Source organism: Pleurodeles waltl, chromosome 2_2, assembly GCF_031143425.1.
Source record: "Pleurodeles waltl isolate 20211129_DDA chromosome 2_2, aPleWal1.hap1.20221129, whole genome shotgun sequence".
NCBI classification, from domain to species: Eukaryota; Metazoa; Chordata; class Amphibia; order Caudata; family Salamandridae; genus Pleurodeles; species Pleurodeles waltl.
Genome location: NC_090439.1, coordinates 1061066085 through 1061085148, shown reverse-complemented (window position 1 = coordinate 1061085148; position 19064 = coordinate 1061066085). Strand labels below are relative to the sequence as shown.

General features: G+C 44.2%; 1 long non-coding RNA gene across 2 annotated transcripts in view; it reads right to left on the bottom strand.

The window, feature by feature from the left end:
- LOC138274591 (uncharacterized) overlaps window positions 1-19064 on the bottom strand; it is a 118993-nt gene that overhangs the window by 37076 nt on the left and 62853 nt on the right. For both annotated transcript variants that reach the window (XR_011200388.1, XR_011200387.1), the window contains exons 2-3: window positions 4058-4137; window positions 1356-1466 (exon numbers count right to left, since the gene is read on the bottom strand). This is a non-coding gene — a long non-coding RNA (uncharacterized lncRNA). The remainder of the gene's footprint in view (window positions 1-1355; window positions 1467-4057; window positions 4138-19064) is intronic.

Here is a 19064-nt window from a genome sequence, read left to right as displayed (position 1 = left end):
ATTTGATAATATAGTGAAACATAATTACATTTTATAAAATCAATCATATAGGGGGTGATTCCAACTCTGGCGGCAGAAACCGCCATTTGGCCGCCATGCGGCCAAAATTCCGCGGCCCCCATTCTGACATTCCCGCTGGGCCGGCGGGAATGAGGCCGCAACACAGGTGGCGGCTCCGAATGGAGCCTGCGGTGCAACGGGTGCAGTTGCACCCGTCGCGCTTTTCACTGTCTGCCATGCAGACACTGAAAAGCAGGCCGGGGCCCTGTTAGGGGGCCCCTGCACTGCCCATGCCAGTGGCATGGGCAGTGCAGGGGCCCCCAGGGGCCCCCAGGGGCCCCAGGACACCACTTACCGCCAGCCTCTTCCTGGCGGTGAAAACCGCCAGAAACAGGCTGGCGGTACGGGGGTCAGAATCCCCAGGGCAGCTCTGCTTGCAGAGCTGCGCTGGCGGATTCTCCCAGCTGGGGCAAAAACGGCGGATGACCGCCGGCCCCGGCAATCCGACCGCGGCTTTACCGCTGCGGTCGGAATGGGGATTGAAACACCGCCAGCCTGTTGGCGGTGCTTCCGTCATTCGTGGCCCTGGCGGTCTTGGACAGAATGACCCCCATATTTCTTTGATGTATTTATTATATTCATATCAAGTTGTAACAACATATATGTCACAAACGATAATATACAAATTTCCTAAAAACGATATAATACAATGCAATACAGTACAACCCAGATATAACACCCCACACAAACCAACAAAGTTGAAACCAGACTCAACCTAAGCTGAAAAATGGTCTGTGATCTAATACAACATTGATCTATACATCATTTGCTAAAACACCAACACAAAAATATAAAAACAAATATATACATTCAGATATATCAAAATTAGTTAAAAAAGTTCTATCAGCTCATTATATGGAAAACAATTTGGCTTGATAATGCATTGATACAATCAATGAAGCAATATTTCGGAACACATTGCCTACGTGTGTTTCGGTATCCCTGTCATAGGAGGCCACCTTCATCAGGGTAGTTTCAATACGATAGTTCATGTGTGGTCCAAAGAAAGAAAGACAGGCGAACTAGATACACTTCAACCTTTTTTGACAACAAAATACACATATTCTTAGGATTTGAAAAACAAATACACCATACTATACTATTCCCACCAATAAAAAAACACACCCGAATGTGAGACTGGTGTGGGGATAAAAGCCTTCACCATGTGCACTCATGCTAACAGTTTACCAAAGAAACTCAAACCAGGTAAGTGTCGCCACATCTGCCCATATTAGCTGTGAGCTATTCAAACCAACTACCAAAGCATGTAATTATCTGTAATAGTGTGTCATTACCTTATGAGGCAGTATTTTATAGTACTCGCTTATGGGGACAAATCTTGATTGACCTGTATCCAAATCCAGCAGTCTCCTAAAGATGACAGGAGCTGCAATATACCAGATTATCTGTAAAATAATAAAACATGATGACTACATTGCTTATAATTGTCCTGGTTATTTCCTGTACACTCTCCCAAACAGAGAAGTAACTACCTCCAATCGTGGTGTCTGCACCGTTAACCCGACTACATAGGGGATACAAGTCCTTTTGATTGTCACTCACAATAATGGAGACAAATACGATAGCCACTGCAAGGGAAACGAAAAATAGCTGTCTTACGGTATCTTGTTAGGGGTACCAAAGAGCCTAGATTAGGATTTGAGCCAACACGTATCCTAAACCTCAACAAGAGGCTAATCAACTAAGATGAATTATCCAAAAATGATAAGCATTATAGGGCTACTACAGCTTGTGAGTAAATCCCTCCTTTGATTACTCAGGGATGTGGAATTCCTATAGCCCGACGCCCGGGACATCTTGTTTGGGGTCAAGGGCAACAAGTTTTTATGTTTACTTTGTCCTTGGGACAAGTAGGCCCAACCCCCTGCAGCACAAACCCTTTGGTTGCTTGTTTACAGAGAGTGGAATTCTCTGCAGTTGAGGTAATGTGTTTCCAAAAGATAATGCTGTTCGAACTTGTATATATGGTTCATTATTTTAAAGCCTTCGTTATTAGGGTGAGTGCTGTAAATAAATGTTTTAAGGTCACACTTCACTACTGACGTTGGTTCCAGTACAAATAAAAATAAAACGTGTACACACGTTTGAAAAGTTTAGGCTAAGAGGCTAAGTATAATGCTCCCAGAATGCTCTCTGATTATATGCAAATGAAGTGTCATTTAGTAAAATGTGTTGATGCATGCTAGTATTTCCCAAAAATATTTCTAATGGAAAATCAGTGTAACCATTTTCAACACGATTATGGGAAGCATGAAAATAAACAAACACTGACAAAGCCAACTGATCTGACATATTTTTATAAGTCTTTTAGTTTCATCAATGCGTGTCTTGTTTTGACATGGCTTTTGTAACACTTTATTCGTGTGGGAGCTACCAGGCCCTCAACATTGTAACAAACATTGGCAAAACCCCCCCAAAAAGTTTTTGAACTCTTAAAGCACACGTTGCCACCAGCGGCATAACAAAGGCCCCGCAGCCGCCCTCCAGGGGGCCCCTCCAGCACAGCACCTGCCCTGAGTGAGTCTGGAGAGGGGGCTCCTCCATGTTCTTTGCAAAGGGGCACCCTCCAGTTTTGTTACGTCACTGATTGCCACTGTAGTTCCTGACACTGAACAAAACTACTTTGTGTGGCAATATGCTCCTTGTGGAAGAGCAGAATGCGATCGCTCACAGTTAAGCCAGCCGAAAGAGAGAGAAATAGAAGTTTAATAAAAACAAAATGTCTTTGTTAACACCAGACCTAATTAGGGACCAAGACCCACATGTAGGTAGCTTTTTGCATGTCGCAAACAGCGACTTTCGCTGTTTGCGACATGCAAAAAGCACATTGCGATACACAAACCCAGTTTTGCGATTCAGTAACCTGGTTCGCAATTGGTAAGGGGTATTCCCTTCCTAATTGCAACTCGCAGTGCAATGTAGGATTGTTTTGTGACCGCGAACGCGGGTGCAAACCAATCACAGTTTGCACCCATTTCAAATGGGTGCTAACACTTTCGCAAAAGGGAAGGGATCCCCATGGGACCCCTTCCCCATTGTGAATGTCACTATAAAAAAAATTTCAGAGCAGGCAGTGGTCCTGCGGACCACTGCCTGCTCTGAAAAAATGAAACGAAAACGTTTCATTTTTCGTTTTTGTTATGCATCTCGTTTTCCTTTAAGGAAAACGGGCTGCATTACAAAAACAAACAAAAAAAACTGCTTTATTGAAAAGCAGTCACAGACAGACAAATTGCGACCCACCTCATGATTATTCATGAGGTGGGCATTTGCGAAGCCCTTGCGAATCACAGATGGTGTCAAGGACACCATCCTACATTCGGATTTGCGACTCACAATTTGCAGGTCACAAATCTGAACCTACCTACATGTGGCCCCAAATTCTTAAAGAAAGTCACAAAAGTGCACCCATGGTATATGTCGTACCCCTATAAAATATTTGTGAACTGTATTTTAGCATGGGTAAATACGATGTGTAGATTTGCTCATGTGAAAATCTATTGAGCATTTGCAAGTTCATTTTCCCTCCAGCCACTTTCTTCCCAACCCTGGAAGAAGTTCTAATTCTGCCATTGTCAGGAGTAAATGTCCAACCTTTCTTATTATGGGAAAATATTAGAGAGAAGCTGGTAAAAATCTTTAAAACATGCAGGTTAGTAGGTTTGCAGACTCAAAGGCATTCCAGCCCTGAAACTATTGCTTACTGCTTCCTCCAGCCCCAGTATGCAGATCTGCAGAAAGGTGGCAAAATAAGGAAATTGCTACAGTAGCGATTGAAACTCCAAGTATTCAAGCCCTACTATGGTAGTAGCCCTGGCATAATCAGAGAGGCTATTAATTGCTGCCATAATTTGTCGCCACACTACATGGCACCAAAGGGACAAGTAGATCTTTTTACAGGACAAGTAGATTTGAGAAGCAACCTGTCCCCTGGACAAGTAGATATTTTAATAAATTCCACACCCCTGTTACTTACCAGATGTCACAATGAGATATTGCATCCTGCATCCGAATCTTCGCATCCTCCCCATGCAGACCAGAATCAGAACCGACCTCCTAGGAAAATATACAGGGTACTTAATTGAAAAATGTCTTCTGGATCCTTGTGCTCCTACCCAGGCGCAGAATGTTGCATACTATGCACTCACACTAAACCCTCCCGATTGTTATTTTAAAAGAGGAAAACCCAATGATTCCAAATATAAAAAGGAAAAAGTGTAAAACATAAGAGGTAAAACACTGGTTCTCATCCACTTCTGATATAAAGGGTAAGTGATATGTATTCAAGTTGTCTAAAACTCCATGGGTATGCCATATCGATATTTAGACAACCTACATGCCAACTGAATCTCAGCCTATCAGCAGGGAGGTGGGGATACTCACACCCATGGCATTGAGAAATCCCAACCAAGCAGTTAATACATTCAATTAATTGCATTTTCCCATGGAATATATTTGTTCAGACTGTTCTTACATGTGTCCAACGTAAAAATCCAATATACCTCTCGCTTTTTCCTGAGTTTATTACTCACTTTCATGGGTGTTCTTGATTTTTTCCAAAATCGTCCACCTAAGGTCATCTTTCCTTTGTCCCATATTTTCCCAATGTTGGACCAAGGGGGCTCCCTCCCTTTTATTTTTAACATTGGATTTATGTTCTGATATTCTCACTCTTAGTTCCCGTCCTGTTTCTCCTACATATCCTAACATACAGGGGCAACAAATGAGATACACACAATTGGCTGTTCTACAGTTGGTCATATCATTAAGTTTGAACTCCCTATGTCTCCAAAGTAGTGAATTGCCTACAATCGCTCCTGAACATGCTGTACATGTTCCACATTTGTGGTTGCCTCTAATGGGTTGTAGCCCCATAATGGACTTTTGACAAAAGTCCTTGTCCTTAACTGTGGTTGATTTAACCTGTCAGTTTCAAATATTTAGATTTTTCTTAAATGCAAGGAGTGTTTTTTCAAGAGGAGATAAGTCTTGATTGGTATTAAGGATTTGCCAATTAGTCCAGATAATTTTTCAAATTTTATCATTCAAATTGGAATGCTGGACTGCACATACCATTCGTTCCTGCGGACTTTTGTTTCATTTTTCGAACATACTGTCCCTGTTAAAATATTTGGCTCTTTTATAGGATTCCTGTATAAGTTGTTTAGGGTAACCTCTCAACAAGAGTTTCTGCTGTAAAATTTCAACATGTTTGTCATAATCTATCAGATTGGTACAGTTCCTTCGGATGCGTAAAAATTGACTGAAAGGTATGCCTTGCTTTTGACTCCTGGGATGAAAGCTATCAAAATGGAGTGCTGCCTTGTTCATGGGCTTGCATTGGAAATGGACTGCCTTATGTCTAGGGGGTATTGTCTGATCTATGAGAGGTAGCTTAGGCATGTTTGGTATGGTTGTAATGGTAGTGAGAAATGCTGCTTACTGGTGTAGGTGGATTTATTCTAACCATTAAAGAAATGCAACTTCTAGAAAGTGAACATTTCACTATGCTTATGACTCTGGTGTTTTTGCAGCCTGACTCCAATCCATGTCTGGGGCAGAGTGACAGCTTGGCTTTGTGCACACTTTTCAGTACACGGGGAGGGGGGAGGTGTCACAGACGTGCATCTGCATATTGAATGGTCTTCCTGGGCTGAGAGAAGGGGAGGCAGGCACACCTGCATTTGTAAAGACTGTGCCCTGGCCTCACACAAAGGGCTTGCTTACTCCCTACTGATGGCTGGAGCCTGTGCTGGAGGAGAGAGGGGACACTCCTAGGACCAGTTGAAACTGGTTGGAACCTCTTCTCCCCCTCTTTGTAAAAGTTGTGAAAAACTGAGTATAAGTACAGGGGGTTTTCTCCATGTTAAAAGAGACACTTATGGACTGACTTGGACACTGGATGCTGCAAGCAGGACTTGCCAGGAACCGCCTTGGGACTGCTGCTGTTGTGCTGACCTATGACCTGCTAGGTCATTAAGAGGGACTGCCACTGCTTCTGGAACCTTGTGCTGGTCTGATTGTTGGAGCCCTGCCGCCCATTGCCCCATCTGTTTCCTCTAGGGACTGGTTGGGGTGTCCCCTGTGTTCTCTGATCCAAAACACACAAGTACGGTGTTCCTTCCGTGCCAGAACGTCTGAGGAGCACTTCATTTCCAGTCCTAGCGCTGAGGGAAGTGCTATATTTTACTGGATCGCCTAGCACCTAGAGAGCGCTTCATTCCCTTCTCCTGGCTGTTTTCGGCTCGTGGGAAGTGCTGCCCGCTGCTGATTTTCTTTCCTGAGCACTGGGAGAAAGGAGTCCAGAGTGAGCGTGCTCCTTGTGGTGCTCCTAGGGCACAGGAGGATGAAGGATGGAGCGATTGTGCTCCGCCTTGTGCCCCCGGGGCGAGGAGCACAGAGAGGCATGCCATCAGGGCACGGGCCGGCACCATTTCCAACCACATCACTGCTGAGACCCGGGACACTCGCGCACCAGAGCGGGCGATAGAGAAACAGCAGCAGGAGGGAAGGCAAACTCATCAGAGATCCCTCCCAGCTGCTGGACCGCCCCAAGGCCTAGATCACGGGAGTAGCGCACTCGGGGGAGACGTGTGGTCCCCCAAGGTGTGAGAGGCTGCAGGAGCCTCTCTCCTCTTACCAGGCGGCAAGAAAGCTTCATCGGAGGCTCCACCCAGCAGAGAGGGTGTGCATGGTGCCTTCAGACAAGGAGGGGGCACCCAAGGAGCAGGACGTGGGGAGGCAAGAGTAAGTCCCTCTTCCCCAGTCGCTGCGATAGGAGCTTGTAAGGTCGGTGTGCTGGTAGGTCAAGGAGACACCCCCCTCTGTGAAGAGAGCCTGATGTTGCCTCTGGGGGCATCATTGCAGCTTTAGGGATTATCGGGAAGAGATCTTCCCCCTGGAAAGGCAGGGGAGGTGCCCCCGCCCTCGCATTCACGGGATGGCTTGCAAGATAGAAGGGGACCTTCGACGGAGGCCCCATCCCCACAAAGCCGTATGGGCTCCCTTTAATGCGAACGGAGCTCCGGAGTCCACTTTATGTGGCCCCAGGGACTTGGCCTGTGACAGGCAGGGGATGCTTCATGGTTCTGGGCATTTCTGATGGCTTGGTGACATTTGCACAACACAACTCTTTCTGTACAATTCATGATACTGTTGACCTTGTTGGTAACGTGTTTTCCATGATTTGTGCTGTGATGTGCTGACGTTATATTGATTTTTTTGCAATATAATCTCAACTGCGTACATCATTCATGATGATGTTTGACCTTGTAGGTGATGTGTATTTTCATGATATGTGCCTTTCCAATGATAGTATTTTCCTGACTACTGCTTATGTTGCAGAATATGTTTCATGTGACTACTGCTGGCTTTTGCAGAGTAATAGTACTGTGCAATGTTCTGACAACTGCTTGGATAGCAGGTACTGATATGTTGTGTTTGGTCTAATAATGTTCTGTACCATACAATTTATTTATATAACTTGGTATCGTGTTGCCTTTGTGGTGGGGATAGTGTGTCATGTGTGTTGTGTGTGCTGTGCAATCGTTTTACACATTGCCTCTGGAATAAGCCTGACTGCTCATGCCAAGCTGCCAAGGAGGTGAGCAGGGGTTATCTGGGGTATGTAACTCCCTCGCCCTGACTAGAGTGGGTGAGTTCTGTCTGGCTTAGGTGAATACCTAACCCAACCATAAACCCCATTTCTAACACGCACCTAGAGGTCATTGCTGAACTTAAAATCACTTTACATAATAGAACAACACTGACATTTGACTGCAGGTATATGATGATCACTATATTATTTCCTCCGAGTTGGGACCTTGTCTGGAGAAAGTAGTAAGTTGGATGGGCCTCAAATAAAATGGGGACAAAGCGGAGCTCATGATAATAGGCAACACTATCAACCTCTTTCTGAGGCTAGGCAGGCTGAATTGCCTGGCCATGCCCCAGCCCCCAAGTAGATCAATAAAAGTTCAGGAATATGGCTGGACAAATCTTTGTAAATGGAAGCCCAGGCAACTAAACTTTGGCCAGCTTCTATGGCATTCTTAGAACATTTCGTAAATTTTACACTTTCTTCCATTCCTTTCCAGAAGGCTTGTGGTCCAGGCACTAATCCTCTCCTGTCTGGACTATGGACATTTTCTATACTTAGGCGCACCAAAAGCTACAGTGCAGCCTGAATCTTGCTCAATGTCCCTAGATGCAACTCTGCCTGGAAGGCTCTAGCCACCCTAGATTGGCTTACAGTCCAGAAGAGAGTAAGATTCATGGCCCTATGGATATCCCATAGGGCACTTCTAACTAAAGGATCTTCCATCCTCTGGCCACACCTTACACCCTGAGATCCACCAATGCTAGCCTGGCCACAGCAAGAAGTGGAGGGCGCTCATTCGGCTACATTGTGGCCAAGCTATGGAACTCTCTTCCTCATACCATGCCACTCATGGATAATGAACAAGTCTTTCGGATATCTTTAAAAATATGTCTGTTTGATAACTAAATATTCCCTGAAAAACCATTAAATGTGGTGTGATCTGTTTTGCGCTTCTAGCACTGGGATGCTCAAGGGCTGCCATGCACTCCATAAATGTGCATAGATAGATAGATAGCTAGATAGATTTGATTATATTATCTGATATTGAGACTTGTATGATTACCTTTAGGATAATATCATACCAGATATCCGCATGAGTGTATTGGAGTGATATTACTGACTGACACTAACAGCATTTTCATCATGTTTTTGACATTTGTGGACTCTTTTTGTGCACATATAAACACTGGTAATATGTAAAAATATCTGTTGCTTCAGACCAGATGTACGATTTCTGCTTGACCCTTCTTGCTGAAACCTGTGCTTAACCCTCTGGTAGCGTGGCACAAAAAGCAGTCAGGCTTAATGTAGAGGTAATGTGTAAAGTATTTATCCAGCACTCACACAGTAGGAAAGTGAAAACACAACACTAAAAGAATCCCAAACCAATTTACAAAAAGAAGGACAATTCTAATAAATAAAACTACACGAACATGGCAAAATTCCAATAAGTAGAACCAGAGATTTGAACTTTTAAAGTGTGAATTAAAAGTAGCATCAAAAAGCACGGAGCCACCAGGTGAAACAGATGTTTTCTCATAAATGAGAAAAAAAACATATGCAGGAAATTTGCAGCATGTCTCTCAAATGTCCCAACAAGAACACACATTGATATAAAGTTTAGCTGCCATTTTTCTATTTCTGCAGTTTGATAACCGTGTCAGACCACTCTATAATAAGACACCTGAAAGATTCTGTGATGAAAATAAACATAGTTCTAATAGCAGTAAGTCAACGGCATGCATCTTTAATAGGAAGGGATTCCATGCAGACTTTGTGAGGAAGGTGTGGATGTCAAACAAGAGAGCGACTAAAAGAAAAACAGCATCAAGGCCATCTTGTAGGCTGTTCTCAGTAGTTAAGTAAGCATCCCAAGGGATAACGTTCTGTAGGACCAGTTAAATAGTAATGTAAGTATTTCTGAACTAGTATTTGCCTTGGTTCTTCTCAAAGTCTTTGAAAGAAGGGTGAATGCTGGTCTCAGATGGGTTGGTGCATTTCCAGACAAGGATCAAGAGTTGTTTTTCTGCTTTTTGAATGTGCAAGATAGAAGAGATTCAGAACAGCACAAGACACAGTAGCACTCAGATAGTGTGAGGTTTTTAGTCAGGTAGTTCAGTGTACAACAGCACAAGGTTTTGTGGGTGACGCAGACGGTTTTGAAAATGCATCTGGCTACAATCTGGTGCTAGTTGAGAGAGGAGAGCACTGAAGTGTTGTGATCAGCTCCGGTAGCTCCCAAAATGTGTCTTGCTTCAGCATTGAAAGTTGCTGGTAGTGGGGTCATCTTCAATTTTGCAGACCCAGTGACAAAGCACATTTCCATAGTCTAGTCTGGAGATGAAAAGGATGGACTCAGGTGTTTGAAATCTGATTCTGAGATGGAAAGTTTGATGTTTTATAAAAGCCTGGGGTGATGCTGGACCTCTCCTAGTGGCATTTAGGTGTGCTTAAGGTTGAGATTCTTGTTGAGGGTTATCAGAAGAGATCAGATCCTTCAACAATTTCAACAGGTTCAGATGCCTAGTGAGCCTAGCCAGACTTGGACCAGGATTCATCTTTGAGGGAGAGATAGATACAAGGGGTTTCTTTTTTCATTAGGGTTAACATCAGGTAGCTGGAATTTAACCATGTCTCAATCTCTTTAGGGTATTGCCTGGAGAAATGAGGTCAGCTTCAGAAGAAACTTTCAGAGAAAGTTGAAGGTCATCTCCATATGTAGGGCATGAGAGATTCAATTGTTTCATAGTAGAGCATAGCAGTTCCATGTTTCAGTTTTACAAGCTTAGGGTAGTATTGACCTTTGCTGGACCCCTTGATTTGTCCATAGCCAGGTTTGATAGTTGTTGGAAGCTTGCCCTTTCTGCAGGGTCACACAGGTTTTTGCCGTCTGTCAGTGAACCCATTTTAGTTGGCCATAGGAGTCTGTGCAATTTACCACTTCTAACTAGTGGTAAAGTAATTGTGCCCTCCCTTTCAAACATGTTAAGATTGGTATACAACTTACTGGCACATTTAATTTATGTTCATGTGTGTAGTATATGATACTACCTGTACCTGGGGCTGGTACATTAAATGCCACTTTAGGACTGTAGCACTCAGTGTGCCACCCACTAAAGAAGTAGAACAAAATAAGAAACTGTCTCCAGGTCTGCCCTCAGAGGCTTGGTATGCTGATTTAAACTGTGATTCCTATCTGGCAAAATAACTCACTTAACAGGCCTAAACGTTCCTGTTTAATACTCATACGTCACCCTTAGGTAGGCCCTAAATTTCCCTAAGACAGGGTGTCTGATATTTAAAAAGAAGGACATGTATATTTAAGGTTTTGCATGTCCTTGCAGTAAAAAACCTTCAAAGTCATTCTGCACTGTAGCAAGGCTGCCTCTCCCATGGGCAAGCACTGGTTCACACTATTACATTTAATATGTGCTAAATTCAGTTTGTAAGTAGCTTGAAAAATGATTTAGGGACTCATTTAAATAGTAATTTAGAATCCAACTTAAAGTCATCAGATTTTATATTACTAGTTTAGGTACTACCCTTCTAGAAAGTTTTCATTTTCCTGCCTAGAGTAAAAATGCCTACCAGCAAGTGTCCAGCTACATCCTTATCCCTACTGGCTCGACTGTGGTGCGACAGTGGACAAACAGCTCTGGCAGTAAGGTGGGAGACTCCACCTTTGACAGGGCAGCCTGGACGGCAGTGCCAACCCCTTCCTGAGCTTCAAATGATGGGTGGCAGATGAAGCTCACACGTGGACCTGCCCCCTTTTGTCTTTCTGGTCAGGCTGGCTCCTAACCTAGTGGGGGTAGAGGAATTGACCAGAACTGGTTTCGTGGTTGAAGAAAGGCTTGCCCTCCACCCACAGGTTGGCACAGGGCATAAAGGTGGACCCAACAGATCTCTCCTCAGAACACTTCTGGACCTGTGAAGAATCAGAACAAGGACTGCCCTGATGTCTGAAGAAACTGAAGGAAGACTGACCTGCTTGCATTGACTTCAGGGCACCAGAAGTGACTCCAAGGATCAGTTGGCTGACCTCCTGTATAAATTGCAGGGAAAAACAAGCTTCCAGAGGCCCTTTCCCTGCAACTTTCCAGCTGATTAGTAGTAACCTGACCCTGTCGCTGGCAATTGTTGGAGTGAAACCAAACCCCCAAAAGGTGCCCCGAATACCTAGACCTTTGGCTGGTATTTGAGGGTACTCTGCCCGTTCCCAAAATGCAAGATCTGGGTCATGGAAACTTTTTGCCAAATGTTTGCCTGGAGAACTGATAGAGATCAGGATCAACACCAAAGCTGCAGTCATCAATGTCAGAACGCCGGTGAGGCTCAAAGAAGGAAATCTGACTTTCTGAAAAATTTGTAAGTCCAAATGTAGAGGGCTTTATCAGGACCAACACTGAGCAGCAAACCTACGATGTCACGGTCTTCCTGGGCACAGGCTTCAGACATTGCCTGCTTTGAACTTTCCCACCCTCATTGATGACCGCATTAGGACCCCGCATCACAACAACCCTCCGTTGTCGAGCCCCACTTCAGAACCAGTTTGCAGCTTGCCCCACTGACAACCACTTTTTCTCCTTGAAAGTCAGAAGGTAAACTTTTCATCAGGACAAACCTGCTCCCAGTATCTGATTTGCTGTTCATTGCAGTTGGCTTAACTTTTAACTTTGGCCTAGTCTAGTGTGACCAGATAACCGCAGTTGGCACTCTCTGCTTTTTAATGTTACTTTTCATTCAAACTTTAAAAAATCATATCTCCAGGAATTTTGCCATTTGGTGTAGTATTATATATGAGAATTGCCTCTCTTTCTCTAATTGGTTTGGGATTTTTCTTGTGTTCTGATTTCACTTTACAATTGTTTGAATGCTGGATAAATACTTTACATATTACCACCACATTAAGCCTGACAAAGGTGGAATTGCCTATTTTATTGTTTGACACATTCTTTGAGGGGGGCACACATCAACCCCCCCCCCCTTACTGGGTAAGGGCCTCAAACTGCTCTCCCTGAATACTCAGGGATTTAACTCAACAAATCAGCACAGGCAGGTTTGGAGCTACATTCTAATCTGTGACCCTGACATAGTAATGCTGCAAGAGACTCACCTTCGGATCAGGAAAGCCACAGAATGGTACTCCCAAAATCCCCACACGCCACCGGGCCTTCACTGATTCCAAGACACTAGGGGTGGGGATCTAATGTAAATCATGTTTAGGATCCAAAATCACTAAGGTGGTGAGGGGCCGGGACGGATGGTTTTTGACCTTGTACATGACCCTAGGAAGCTGACGAATTACACTATTTAACATATACGACCCAAACACCTCACAGGATAACGATCTCCAACATGTCATACGGGAGAAACAACAGATGGTTGAAGGGGACATGATAGTAGGAGGTGATTTTAATTTAGTCTGAAACTCTACAATGGATCGAAAACCTTTCTAGGCAAAAGGGCGCCCTCCCAGCACTTTAAGAGACAATTAGCTGTGCTGCAGGGACACTTGCGCGCCCACCGGAAGAACAAGATGAAGCGCTCCTCATTGGCACTCCAGCAAAGATACTATGAAGGCTGAAACAAGGTTGGTTTGCTATTGGCACACAGTCTACATCGGGCACACACCAAGGCACATATCACCAGACTCTGAATGGTGGGGGGGATGACAATGACAGGGCGTGACTAACAAACTGAATTTTTCAATTACTTTCAAGCCCTTTATGACAGCGACAAGGTCTCACCCATGCTCATAGATAGTTAGTTAGCAGCCTGTGAGTGGAAGCTTCTCCACTCCCAACACATGTATATGGAAGCACCAATCTCTTTAGAAGAAATATGCCTGGCGCTCTAGCAATAACACTGGCAAGACACCTGGGTCAGATGATATATATTGGTCATATTTTACAGAATATTCTTACACAAATTGGGTGATCATCTGGTGTGTTTATTTAATTAATTCCTACAAAATACCAGTATCATCCCCTCCATGACTACAGTGGAAATATTGCTTATCCCCAAACCAGGTAAAGACTCGGCACACTGCTCAGTTTACCGCCCTGTTGCCCTACTGAACACAGAGGCAAAACTTTTCACCAAGGTTTTGGCCAATAGACTTGTGTGCTACCTACCATACCTTATTTACCCAGACCAGGTAGGCTTTGTTCATAAAAGCAGGGGGTTGCCAATGTTTGTTGGGTGGCACATCTAGTGGAAAAAGTGCATTGCCACTATATCCCAGCATGCCTTTTATTATTGGATGCAGAGAAGGAATTTTACTGGGAGAACTGTGCCTTCTTTAGGGCAGTCTAAATTAAAATAGTTGTGGTTCCCAAAATACTGTCCAAAATTATGGCTTCCTCCGTTGCCTAGTGGCAACAATTCAGGTCAATGGACAGCACACTAACCCCATTTCCATTCGTACAGGTAGAAGGCAGGGCTGCCCCTTGTTACCCCTCCCATTTGCCTTAGCCGTGGAACCATTTGCCTTTGCCCTTAGATGGTATTGAGGGCATTCCCTTGGGAGGACAAATGCACAAGATCAGTTTGTTTACAGATGATTTGCTCCTCACTCTCACACAACTGGCCAACTCCATTCCCACTGCGTTGTTCAGTCTTAATGACTTTGAGGCCATATCAGGTTTCAAGGTTAACTTGTCTAAATCAAGTATACTCAACCTCATAGTCCAGGTGGCTGAAATATCTCAACTACAGGAATCAGCGCCATTTCAATGGTGCTTCAATAAGATTAGGTATCTAGGTCTAAACCTCACACCTATGCTCACCACCTGGATGAGTGCAAACTGGCCTCCCCTTTGGCTTGCTATTCTGGAGGATCTCAGGATGTGGAAACCACTCCCTATCTTGTGGCTGGGAAGAGTAAATGTGATTAGCCCTTTATCTGTTTCAGACTCTGCCCAACCCAAACTCACAAGAGGATATCACACAACTGCAACGTGATACTCACATTTATCTGGAATGGGAAAAGGCCTAGAATATCCAATGCCCTTATGATGCAACCTCACAATAGAGAAGCCCTAGATTGTCCCAATCTGTGGTGCACCTACCATTTATCTTTGCCTGGGTAGCAAGGGAAAGCAAGTCTCATTGGTTTCAGATGGATAGGACTGTTGCCTGTAGGCCGTCATGGGGACTGGACTCAATACCCAAGCACAACCACCTGCTCAGTGCATACGTAGCCACACCTACCAAGATGATCCTATATATCTGGGACAGACTGGCTCTCACAAAGGGGCTAACCACTTTTCCCACCCCTAACTGTCCGATTGTGCACAATCCTAACTTTACACCCGAAGTGCCCCTCCATGCCATCAGAAATTGGATGGACAATGACTTCAGGATTCTCTGAGGCCTGTTTGTGTGGACCATTATAAAATCTTTTGAACAATGTAAGGTGGAATATAAACTGCATGAGACAGCTAAGTTACAGTACCTTCAGCTACGGCACTGGGCACCTCACTTATCTGTATACCTCAAAGTTATTTGACTGTACACTCTCTATGAAAAGTTGGTGCAAACCTATACCCACACATGAGGACTTATTTCTAACACTTATAGCACTATTCAACACTCCACACCCACTCATATCCACACATATCAATCACATTGGGACATGGCTACCACTGAGGGGGTAACACCTAAACAATAGGACACCCTATGGGGTGGCATACCAAAAACGTACTGCTGTATCTCCCTAAGGGAAACCTCTTGCAAACTCATGTTTCAGTAGTATCTCTCACCTGCCCGCCTGTCCACTATCTATGCTGGGACCTCTGACCTTTGTTGGCAATGCTGATGCACTTATTGTGACTTTCCACATATCTAGTGGCCCTGCATTTCTGTTACTACCTTCTGGAAGGAGGTCCTAAGCCATATCAAAGCCACAGTGGGATACCCCATCCCTGCTTCCTAGTGATACTAGGAATACACCCTCCATCTTTTAAGGCTGAATGGACACTTATCAGCTACAGGCTACAAGCAGCTAGACAGTTGATTGCACTGACATGGAAACAAATGGTTACACCCCCCCATGTCACAATGGATTGTCCGACTATGGCACATCCTGGCCATGAAACACCTCTCTCACTATTTAACCAGAACTGACCCTAAATTTAAAAATACCTGCCCCCCCGATTCACTACCTCACTCGCATTGAGTTTACCTGTTTTAACCCACCAGCCCCCAGAGCATTGCAGTTTTTTACTTGAGTCTCGACAAGTGTTGGTGATTTCATATCCATTTATAATCTCAGTTTGTGCCTAACAAAGATGTAAGTATGTAAAATATGCACAACTCTTAAGAATATTGCAAAATCCATGTTTCAACTTGAACTAGTTGGTATTACCTGAATATGTATTGCATTTATATGATTGCTTCCTCTTATTCTCTCTCCCTCTCCACTTTTCCTTCTTATTCCTACTTGCTACACCTGGCTTGTATGTATAGTGCTTGACAATGCTTACAGTCTAAGGGCCTGATATATATATTAGCGGCAACGGTCCCACTACCCACTTTTCAACTGTAAACCTGCCTGCCGCTGCAACAGTCCACCTGTCATAATTAGATTTTGGTGGTCCCACATTCAAAGCGCCGTGTCTGCCAACAAACATCAGCCACGTCGACGGCACAAAAGGGAAAGGGGATGCCATCGGAACTGCAGCCAGCTTTCCCACTATGCAGATTTTGATGTGCTTTAACATCAAGTAAACTGTGGCGGTCCGACCGCCACTCCTTAGTTCAAAGATTGGTGGGGGGGTGAAAACACAACTTTTCACCACTCCCCCGTCATCAACTGGACATGACTGGACAACACCTGCCCTCACTGCTGCCACCAACCCATGGATAAAACACAACCTCCTGCCACTGCCATAGGACTACCAGGTAGGAACGCCACATTGCCAGGGTACAATCGGTGGGCACTGCGCAGGTGGTGGGGACCACTAGAGACATATACATTTCACAGTCAGTTTTTTAATCATCATGTCAGGGACACAAGTGGGTCAGACACGAGTGGGGACACACAGGTACACAACACATAATGCACACATATACAACCTTCATTATGGTGCCAGTATTCATTGGCAAATGACTGCTGGCACCACAGTGATGGTACATTCACACCTATCAACTGTGTCCGTGTGTGCACATTGCCAGGGGATCTGTTCCTGTCATGTTGTACTGCGAGTTGTGTATGTGAGTCAGTACGTGTATGTGTGTATACGATGCGACTGGGAGGGTGTGGGTGTGTGTGAGTGTGTTTGTGAAGCTGAGTATGTAGTATCGTTGTTGTGCTTGCGTGGTGTGTGGGTGCAGGTTCAATGGTGTGTGTATGTTGTGTCATGGATGTGTGTCATTGTGTTCTTTCAGCATGTACAGGTTGTGCTATGCCAGACTGGCAATGGGTAAATGTGTGTATGTGTTGTGTTGTGTAGTGTGAAGTGCGGGTGCGCACCTATGTCTAAGGGTCAGTTTGTGTGCATGTCACTTACCTCCCTTCCATAGCTACTGTCATCGTATGAAGTCCATTCGCCCTCTCCCGCCATCAGAGTACCACTGCCAGTACACCACATGCAGGACTATAACATCTAAACACGGCGGGATGAACACCGCCACCATGACAGTCTTCTTGGGCCCACCACTGACACGGCTTGGCAATAACAACTCCAAGATCTAAATCAGGTCCTAAATTTCTTTCATGCCGTGTGTATTTCATGACGTTAATGGTTGGGAACGTTGAAACTGTACATTGCCTGAATATATTGCACATGCTAGAGCGAGTAGGATGCTGATGTTGTATTACATTGTTTCCTTGAAATGTTCAATAAAACGATTGTTTTAAAATCAACTTCACCATCTAGGATTTTCCATTACAATTCCAAAGACACCAAATATGAACTGCTTACCTGCTAACAATTGAAAATTACACTTATAAAATGTAATAAGGTAATTGCAATATTATCCTAAGGGAGAGGTGGGCTTGCAGTAGTGAAAAACACATTTTTCATTACCAGGACATGTAAGCTTAAAGGTACATGCCCACATTTTTAAATACACTGCACCCTGCCCTCTGGGCTATCCAAGGCTTACCTAAAGAGGTGACATATATGTATGTATATGTATTAAAAGGTTTAATTTACCAGGTCAAAATGGCAATTTAAAACTGCACACAGGCTGCTACTTAAGTGGGTGGCACAATCAGTGTTGCAGGCTCACTTAGTAGCATTTAATTTACAGGCCTTGGGCACAGGTAATTTCATCTTAGTAGGAACTTACAAGTAAATTAAGAATGCCAATTGGGTATAAGCCAATCTAACTTGTTTTAGGGAGAAAGCACAAGCACTTTGGTACTGGTTAGCAGTGGTACTGTGTACAGAGTCCTAAGGCTAGCAAAAAAGTCATCAAAAGCAGGAGATCTGAAGTCACAAAGTTCAGGGGAATCTTTACCAATGATGACAGGTCTAAAAAGTTGTAATTAGTTTGGGGGAGATTGACACGTAGATAAGTTTGCAGAGATTCATCCTTTTCATGGATTCATGAAGAGAGCTTTTCCTGTTACCTTCAGTTATTGGAACAGCCAAGTCTTTCCAGCAGCTCTCCAAATCAGTAGCATTCCAGTCACTCACTCTCGAGGCTTTGGTTAATGAATCCTCAGCTTTATTTTCTAGTCACCCTGGTAGTCAGCTCTTCCTACAGGTTTGGCTCAATCTCTCCCTCATTTTGGGAGGCAGGTCATTGTCCAGGCACTTCATGATATGGAGACAGCTCTTTGTTCCTGCTCTGCCTCCAGGTGATGCCCAATCATTTCTGGGAAGATAACTCTCAGGTAGACACCAACTCTAATTGCACAGTAGTTCTTTGAGTACTCTCCTGAGCACCCTTCTTCTAGGTGAAAGAGAACTTGGAACTGGAACAACAAGTGAGTCAGCAGATTTCAATTTTATACAGATAAAACAAGCAGGGATCGTCTATTCTCTGTCTGCATTTTCAGAACCACTTTGGGTCAGATCTCCTTTCATATGATCCTCCAGGCTATCTTCAAGACTCATCCTTTGTGTATAGTGATGCTCCTCACAGTAGGGTCATATCCAGGTTGGAACACCCACAACAGAGGCACAAAGAAGTGTGAGCATTCTGTGCCTAGCTATCAACAGTCAGACATGACAGTGATAAGGAAGAGAAACAAAAAGGTATCCTCAACTAAAATACCATTCACACTCCGAGGCCGCAGTCCTACCCTTCACTCCCACCATTTACCAAGTGTCTGTGCCCAAGGAGACTTATCACCAGATCCTACAGCAAAATTACCTAATCACATTTTTAAAGGGAAGCCTGTCTTCCCACTTCAATGTCTAAGCTT